Source organism: Castor canadensis, chromosome 6, assembly GCF_047511655.1.
Source record: "Castor canadensis chromosome 6, mCasCan1.hap1v2, whole genome shotgun sequence".
Lineage (NCBI taxonomy): Eukaryota > Metazoa > Chordata > Mammalia > Rodentia > Castoridae > Castor > Castor canadensis.
Window position 1 is genome coordinate 48,062,275 of NC_133391.1, and position 9,833 is coordinate 48,072,107.

The 9,833-nt window shown below is 37.6% G+C and overlaps 1 pseudogene; it reads right to left on the bottom strand.

Annotated features, from left to right (window-relative positions):
* Nucleotides 1-911: 911 nt before the first annotated feature.
* Nucleotides 912-1,273, bottom strand: LOC141423877 (small ribosomal subunit protein uS10-like; annotated as a pseudogene).
* Nucleotides 1,274-9,833: the final 8,560 nt, after the last annotated feature.

Below are 9,833 nucleotides of genomic sequence, written 5' to 3' on the forward strand. Positions count from 1 at the left end.
TACAAAGTGTCAATATTTTTAATGCTAATTGTCATCTCCATATTACCTGGTATTGGAAGGTGTCATTATTTGAAAATCATGAAGTCAAGGGAATGTAATGGATTTCCCTTTCACACTATAACAAATACTTCTCTGACATAATGAAACCTATTTTGAGATAATACTTTGAGTTAAATTATCCTTTTTATATTGAGTTGAATATTCTAATATACTCTCTGCAACTTTGGGTCCTTCTAATCTTGATTTATTGCTTTGCATTCAGTAACAGTCACTTAAAATACCTGTCACACTATGTTACCTGGTGTGCATCTGTGAGGCTATCATCAGCCTTGCCTATGGGGAGATTTCTGTCTCTAGGACCTGCTGAGAGGGCTGTGGAAACCTCCAAGACTGCACTCCTTGTTCACAGGCAGTAGGGAAATACTTACAGCATATTGAGGATTGTAGTAAATATTATTGAAAATATATTAGCACATACTTGTTACTATTGATGTCAGTGCCATTTAATAAACCATATATGCTAGAGTAGTACTATCTGTACGTTTTGAATATTCAGGATATTTTTTCTCAAAACCATGTGTATATTAGTGATGCTCATTCAAGTTGTTGTTTGCATCAATTATCAGATATTATAATAACTACAGAGGAGCATCAGATATTATTAACTTCAGATACCTCATTTTATAAAGAGTCTGAAGTTCAGAGAAATTTGTTAAATAGTCATACAACCCAGGCCATATGTCCAGGATTCTGAATCTTGTGTATTTCTCATTTAATATGTGAACACCTTTCTATATTTAAGAAACATTAAATTACATTCAAAGCAAAATCCATGAAGAGAATAACTTTTACTAACTCTTTTTAAAAAACAATTTATAAGTCAGTTTATTAAATTTAGTAAAATAGTTGACTTAGGCATCTGCAGTGGTGACTTCAACCTCCACTCCTGGCTCAGTACTGATGGAAGTAATCTGTTTAGCAATCTCAGAAGGACGGTGCAAGTCAGTGAGTTGTTGTGGATTGTCATCTGGAACCGATCCCACATCTTAGAACCTTCACCACAATGTGTTCTTCTTGTAGTGATTCTCAAAGTCTTGGTCGGCATGCAGACCGGTCCTTTCACTTTCAGGTTCTATTCCTTGGCGCCTCTGATCAAGTCAGCACCCACCTTCTCAAAAGACTTCACATTGCCGCTGGTGAGGGTGATTCGCATTCGGTGAATTGCCACCTCCGGCTCCACAGGGGTTTTTCCAGTATCTTTAAAAGCCATGGCTAAAGTTTAGCTTCTTGACCGACTTGTTCCTTGATAGGAGTGAACAGGGGTGGGTCAGGAGCAGGGGCAAACAGAACAAAGCTCCACTGCACCCACAACCACATCTCCCTCAAAAAGTTCTATGAATTCTTGAGTGATTTCCTCAAATCTGTTTTGTTTTACCAGCCTAGAACCTCCTTCTCTGCACAATCAGTTCCTTGGACAATTATTAATTTATTGTTTGTCAAAACCAAATCTATACTTCACTGACCATGTCAGGATTGGAGGTAGGCACTATTTTTCCTTAGCCATCTGCCATACTTGTAAGTTTTATCAGTAGAGGACACTAAAAAGACTTTGCAGAAAGAAAGACTTTTTCATTGTGGTCTGACACACTCCTCCTGGCAGGGTGCTGTAGATAGGACTTCTCAGGGACCAGCCTCTGCAGCATGGATGTCTTCTCCAGTGCCAGGCACTGCAGTACACATGGCTTCTGAAGTACAATGTTCTTGCATTTTGTAGAAATGAGCAGCTCAGGGCCAACAGATTAGCTCTGATGCTTGTTTTGTATAGAAATTCTTCCTAAGGAACACATTCTAGGGAAAACTTTCCTTGATGCTCTGGGAAAAAGAAGTTTAGCACGTTCCCACTGGAGCATGTCAGTTACCTTTCTGCCCTCCAACAAAAGCTTTGTCTTCTCTGACAAGTCCTCTCTCTTGTACTTGGAGAGAAGTGGGACATTACTTGGGTGCCCACCTCTGCTACCAGGGTAGTGTCTGCCAATTTTAACTTCCATTCACGAATTGCTTAAGTTTTATTTACTTCTTACTAACCAATCACTCACTATTCCAATCCTTATTATAGTCAAGAATTCCTTATATTAACTTTTGTTCAATATTCTGTGTTATCTCTGTCTTTCCATTAGACAGATACACTTCTCTTTACCAGGAGTTTTGTCCTCTACCTGCATTTTCTAATCTAATTCATACTCATCTACCTGCTGAATATAGCACCAAATGTCACATTCTAAACAAAGCATTCCAACAGCCATCTTGATGAGTTTGGATTTTCCTAATATTTGACTTCAGTGTATGATATACATTTACTTCACAGTAAATCTGCAGTTACAAGTTCATATATCTCTGTGATTATTTGATTAGTAAATGTCTCTGCTATTCATTTCAATATTCTGTGGCAGAAGGGGTAATATCTCTTGTATCTTCACACACACACACACACACCCCTAGCTCAAGGTCTCAGACACAGAAACACACTGCAAATATTATTGGAAGAATTAAACAATATTTTACTGAGGCTTTAAACTGAATGGTGAATTATAGAGGGACATTTAAAGATATGGGGAAGTTTCTAAGCCCCTTTTGGAAAATCATTGAATGTTTAATGACCAAGAATTCCAAAAAGAATTAAACCAAATTATCAGAGTAAGTAAAATAAAGTTGTCTATACAGAGTGTCCAATGAGGCATTATTCTTTTCCTATGACCCATTCTTGTCTTGCTACATCTCCCATGGGAAATCCCACTCCCAAATTCTAAGGAAATTCTCCTGATCTATTCTCATTTCACATGACTTTTCATTACCCTACTGCCAATTCCTGAAATAATGTGCATGCTCTTCAGTATTCCAAAACACATTTTAGCCTGCAAGCACATTTAATGAAAGTTTTTATTTGGTTAGTGAGAGGATAATGAATAACCATATAGTCTATGTCTGATTATTGTCAATTTAGCAATGACTTACTCTTTATTGTTGCCCTAATTTTCCCTTATTTTCATTTCTCTCTGGTTTCAGTGCTAGTTTTCTTTTACTCTACAAATTCTTAAGATTCTGTTTGTATTCCAGCTACTCTTATTTTTTCTCCCAAGATTTATTTATTAAAAAAACTTACAAACCTTTCAGGTCTTAGTTTCCACAAACATTCAACAAACATGTATTTAATGCCTGTTGCTTCTGATATTAGGATTTTTATGCTGATGAATTTTATGCTGATTATTTTCAAAGCCTTGTAACATTGTAATTTAACATGTATTTCAATATCTCTTGTAGAAGCCAAGTATGAGTTAAACATTTTTAAATCAATGCATTCACATTTTATAATACAGATTCCAATATTTTAACTCAGTGAGGATTCCCAGAGTTATATTATGCATAACACTACATAACTTGTGAGTTCTTAAAGCTCTTATTATCTCTTAAAGACCTTCTTGTAATATGCAAACATCAGTAGTAGGGAGAAAATCATGTACTGTTCTCCTTCCCTTAATGAATCCATTGCATCATTCCCATTTTAAGTTAAGGCAAATACTTGCCAAAGCAAGTATTTATTTTGCTGTGTTATCAAAGGAGCAGAGATGGATGACAATTTTCACCAAAGCCCTCAGCTTCCTCCTTGGAAACAGCCAACACTCAGATTGACTCCAGCAGAAGAGTCACCCTGACAGTCGGCTTGTTTTGTAGCCTAAGTCTTATGATTGTCTAGGTAATTTCCTACACTGAGGATGTGAAGGCAGAAAGAAAATACTGCTCCTAGGTATATGGAAAACTCTAAAACAAAAGGAACTTCTATGACATCTGTTATTGTTTGTTTTGTTTTTAATTAGGAAGCTTGTATTCTAGCTTGGCAATGCATTTTAAATAAAGGTGAATGGTAAATGAATGTGTTGGAGGGAAACACATTGTACTGTATACATTCAGAAGAAAACTGCCTTAATCTTAATAGATTTTTGGTTCACATGTTGCTGACAAAAAGCTGCAGTTCTGTTATGAATGTTTATTCCTAATTTATTCAAGTTAATTTTTCAGTTTATTAACTTAGTTTTCTTGTACCTACCTAAATACATAATGTATGGCTCTCTAGCTGACATTTTCTGTTTAGAAATCTGATGCCTATTTTAGGAACTAGGAAGAATATAAATTATCTCAATAGAAAAGCGTGTATTTAACTTTAAAAAGCAATGAGGAATGTGCTTTTTAATTGTGCTCTAATATATAGACATATGTCTATATCTATCTATCTACATGAATCATTGTACAAAGAAATAAAGAATGAGAAAATTTTCTACAAGAGAATTAAATAATAAATTCTCTCTCTCTCTTTTTTAGCATGTACCTGTTGTACAAAGGGGTTTCACTGTGATTTTTGCATGCATGCATGGAAATAATGTACTTTAGTTACACTCAGCATCTGTATTACTCTTCTTGTGTCCCCACTTTAAAAAAATTTAATGGAATTCCTCAATCTATTTTCATACATGCTTCTGAAGTACTTTGATCACATTCAGTCCGCTCTTCACTATCTCCTGTCATAACTCCCTCTCACAGGTTCCCACTCCAAAACCGTTCCCCAATTTACACTCATGTAATTCATTGCATTTTAGGTATAGAAATAGAATTTTTTAAAACAATAGATAACCAAGTTCATAGTTGTGTGGATTCACATGCGGGTCCTCTATTTTGTTCCACTGGTCTTCATGTCTGTTTTTGTGCCACAGTAACATGCTGTTTTTATTGCTATGACTCTGTAGTATAGTTTGAAGTTGGGTATTGTGATACCTCCAGGATTGCTCTTTTTGCTCAGTATTGCCTTGGTTCTTAGTGTTCTTTTGTGTCTCTAAATTAACCTTAGGGTAGGTTTTCAATCTTTGTGATGAATGTCATTGGAATTTTGATAGGAATTGTATTGAACATGTCGATTGCTTTTGATAGCATAGTCATTTTTCTATGTTGATTCTGCCAATCCATAAGCATGGGAGATCTTTCCATCTTCTGTAGTCTTCCTTGATCTCCTTTTTCAGTGGTTTGTAGTTCTCCTTATAGAGGTCATTTATGTCCTTTGGTAAGTTTACTCCTACATATATGTGGGGTTTTTTAGGCTATTGTAACTGGAGTTGTTTTCTTATATTCTTTCTCAATTTGTTCACTGTTGGTGTGTAGAAAGTCTACTGATTTTTGTAAGTTGATTTTGTATCCTGCTACTTTGCTGAAGCTGTTTATGCTGTCTAGGAGTTTTGAGGGTGAGTTTTTTGGGTCGTTGAGGAATAGGATCATGTCATCTGCAAATGGGAATATTTTTAGTGTTTCTTTACCTATTTGTATTCCTTTTATTTCTTTTTCTTGCATTATTGCTCTGGCTATGAATCTAGAGTGAGTGGGGAGAGTAGGCATCATTGTCTTATTCCTGAGTTTAGGGAGAATGGTTTCAGTTTGTCCCCATTAAGTATGATTCTGGCTACATGTTTGTCATATATAGTCCTTCTATTCCTAGTTATCTTAGAGTATTTATCATGAAGTGGTATTGAATGTTATCAAAGGCTGCTTTTGCATTTATTGAGATTATCAAATAATTTTTATCTTTGCTTCTATTAATGTGCTGTATTACCTCTACTGCTTTGCATATGTTGAACTCTCCCTGCATCCCTGGGATGAAGCCAAATTGGTCAAGGTGAATGATCTTTCTGATATGTTGTTGGATTCAGTTTGTCATTATTTTGAGGATTTTTGCATCAATGTTCATTAAAGAGCTTGACCTGTAGTTTTCCTTTTTGTATCTATCCTTTTCTGGTTTGGGGATGAGTATTATATTGGCTTTGTAGAATGAGTTGGGCATTGTCCCTTCCCTTTCTATTTCATGGAAAAGTTTAAGGAGTGTTGGTATTAGTTCTTCTTTGAAGGGCTGGTGGAATTCAGCTGAGACTATGTCAGGTCCTGCACTTTTCTTTTTTGGGAGAATTTTTGTTGCTGTTTCAATTTCATTAAGTGTTACAGATATTTCCTCAATAGCATTTTTATGTCTGAAAAGTTGCAACTGTATGTGTGGCTGCTACTCACTAACATTGTGCAATTGAAAAGTACATCACTAAGTGCTGTGTCTGTATGTTTAGTTTCAATTATAAAAGTATTGTGATATCTGGAGGCGACCTTAGATGACAGGTACGGTAGGGAGTCAAAATTCCTGAACTCCACAACCCCATAAAACACTATGTGATGTGGGAGATACACTTTGGTAATTATGATTATTTCTAGCCAAAGCAACAACTGCCAATACATTAGGAGCAAAAAAATTCAAGGACTGTCCCTTAAAGCAGTTTGGAATTGCACCTAATAGCCAGGAAAATCCTGGCATGGCACAGACAATGTGGTGTGTGTCTGCCCTGGGAAAAGACCTCTGGCTGTTTCTCCCTTTTCTTTTTCTTTTTTAATGAGTAGAAGATAGAGCATCAATCAGAATCAAACCCTGCAACATCCTGAACCTGTGACCCATGTAAAGCCTACCTACACCCCGCTGAATGGAACCCAGTCCCAATAAGTGTCTGCCTTGAGAAAACAGCCATGCCAGGTCTCCCCATCACCTGCTTTCAAAGCTGCCTGCATAGCCTGCAGACCCAACAGGTGAGCAACATGCACTGCATGTGACTCCCCTAACCACCCCTGAGGACATAAGACAGAGCAACCCCTGGGCATATTGAACCCCCCTCCCCCAAACAAAACTGAAAAGCATAAAAAGGAAATTGTAGTCAAACACTGACAGTGGGAGTGGAGTGGAACACTGATCCTGCCTCTGTGAATGCCGGTGGCACAAGGAGATGAGCTCTCAGTGAACTAAGTTAAGACAAGGAACAAGGGCTATGAACCAGGTGGTTTGACAAACCAACTTCCCAAAGAGCTGGACTATCACTGAGCAGAGGTGGGCTGAGGCACAAAGGCTGCAATTGGAGGTGGGGTGATAAGCCAACCTCCCTAATCAGGGCCGTGGTGGATTGCTGAGCTAGTCTGGTGGGACTGAGGGTGGTACTCAAAACTGAATTGCTACACCTTGCTGGGGGAGGAACTGACCAGACAGAGTTGCAGTGGTAGGACAATGCAGCTGCCACTTTGTGAAAACAACAGACAAGACCACCTTGGACAAGCTGGCAGTGAGTAACCTCAGGTCCCAATTACAACCTGCCCTGTGAACAGAAGAAACCAAATACTGCTCACAAGCTAGTCATTTGGTGAGACTAATTCAGAGCTTCTGCTTGTAATGGACAGCTCATAAGACCAAGGAATGCTGAGAAAAAGCCATCTCCTCCCAAGCTGTCTGACCAGAGGGACAGCACCCTTCTCCACAAAGCCCAGAATACCAAGCACCAATATCAGGACTGGATTCCACAGCAATAAGTCCAGAAACTTTACCAAGCAGACTGTATATTTTGATGTTGTTGTATCTGTTTTATTCTTGTAGTATTAGCTTTTCCATTATTATTTTCTTCTCCCTATTCATACCCCTTTCACTTTCTCTTGTTTTCTTGTGCTGAAATCCATTGTTCTCCTCTCCAACTGCCCTTTCTGTCCCTTCTCACCCACTCTTTTCACTATAGTTGCCTTCTCCTCCTGTCATTCCCCCATCTGTCACCACATTTCCTCTCCCTCCTACACATTCACCACCTACTGTCTAGACTACCATACCAACTATACACCCCCTATGCCCCCTGCAATCACCGACATAAACACCCCCCACTACAACAGTGGAAATACACATAAACACACACAAGGGCCATAACACCCAGAAGCCCCCATAGCTCTTTCAGTTCCTCCTTTTAGCATCACCTTTACTAATTACCCAAGTTTCTACCTGTAGTCAAATAAACAATACCCTTCCCCAAACTCCAACTTTTTACAATTATTATCACTAAGGAGATTTCTATATAATATGTAAACAACTGGTCTGGCATTGAACCTGTGAATTTGTTATTGCAAATTTACATCTCCAGGCCAGGGACAGAAATAGCACTTCAACCTGTCTAAAAATTAAGCCAGTCATAATACAAACACCAAATCAGGGGAAAGAAAACAGGCAACTAAAGCCACCAAGTAGTCAATCAAGAACATAGTTTCATGGCACCAATTAGATCGATGGCGAGAAGAAGGGAAGGAAATGACACTACTCAAATAATCAATTCAATGGAGGAATTAGTGAGAAAAGAAGAAAATGGATACCCAGTTCCTGACCCAAAGAAAATAATGATAAATATCACTAATGAGCCCATTGATGCCCATTAAATTTCTCAAAGAGGAAATCATGGAAGAGATCACTGAGAAACACATGGAGAAGCTATGAGACATGGTTAACCAGAAAGTGCAAGATGCACTCAAGATATTTCAAGACACCACAAATAAAAAACTTGTGAACACACAGAAACATCTAAATGAACTCAGAGAGGACTTCAACAAACACCAAAGTAAAACAAAGACACTATAAAAGAAGAGGTATAGGAATTAAAGAAGACAGCATAAGATATAAAGGAGTAGTTGATCTGGAAAATCTCAGAAAAAAAGAATCAAATGGAAATCCTGTAAATAAAAAGTCCCTTTAGTCAAAGAAAAAACACAGTGGAAGGCCACTCCAGCAGAGTAGAACAAGTTGAAGACAGAATCTCAGAGCTCAAGACAAAATAGAAATTAAAGGAAAAAACAACTCTTAATCAAAAACTCAAGAGCTGTGAAAGGAATATGCAGGAACTCAGAGACTCCATCAAAAAACCAATCCTGAGAATCATGGGCATTGACAAAGGAGAAGAGGTGTAAGCCAAAGGGATATGTAATATATTCAATAAAATAATAACAGAACATTTCCCAAATCTCAAGGTAGTTTTGCCCATTCAGGTACAGGAAGCCTCCAGGACACCAAACTGACTTGACCAATATAGAACCTCTCCATGGTATATAATCATGAAATTAACTAGTGCAGACAACAGAGAAAGAATTTTGGAGGCTGTAAGAGAGAAAAAACAAATGCCTTATAAATGTAAACCCATAAAAATAACAGCAACCTTAAAACCTCAACAGAAACCTTAAAAGCAAGAAGAGCATGGAGAGAGGTATTTCAGCACTGAAAGAAAATAATTTCAGTCTGGATATTCTACCCAGAAAAACTATCATTCAAAATTGATGGAGCAATAAAAGTCTTCCACAATAAACAGAAACTAAAATATGACCACTAGGATAGTGGATTCTACAAGGAATTATGCACACAGAAGATGAAAGAAAACAAAACCATGAGGACACAAATATCCAGACAAAGAAGCCACAAATACAAGCAATTAAAATGGTGACATGCATGTTGATAGAAAAGACCATTTTCTCAAAATTTACCCTTCTTTACTTCATATTCTTTTCTTCAAACTCCTTTAACATAAATTTACTTTCTATCTCAGCTGTGCTTAACAACAGCTGGAGTGACACAGGAATATGTTTAGCTAGAGCAGTTTCTATGACCCAAATTTTCAATCCTTGTATATCGAGAATAATACAGCACCCAATTAAGGTGAGGGCTCCATATACAACAATAAGGGATGTTAGAATTGAGTCCATTACTCCCTTTCATTTTCCAAACACTAATCCAACCAGCTAGTAAAGGGGTTATTTATTCCTGATCTTTTGGTTGGTTCATTTGATAGGGCTCTCCGGCCTGGAGATCCTTGGTTATAATTCCATCTGTGGCTGTATTGTTGGGGATGTATGTACAACATTCACATCCAATAGGACACACCTTCCCCTTTCTATGCTAGAATCATGTTCAGAGC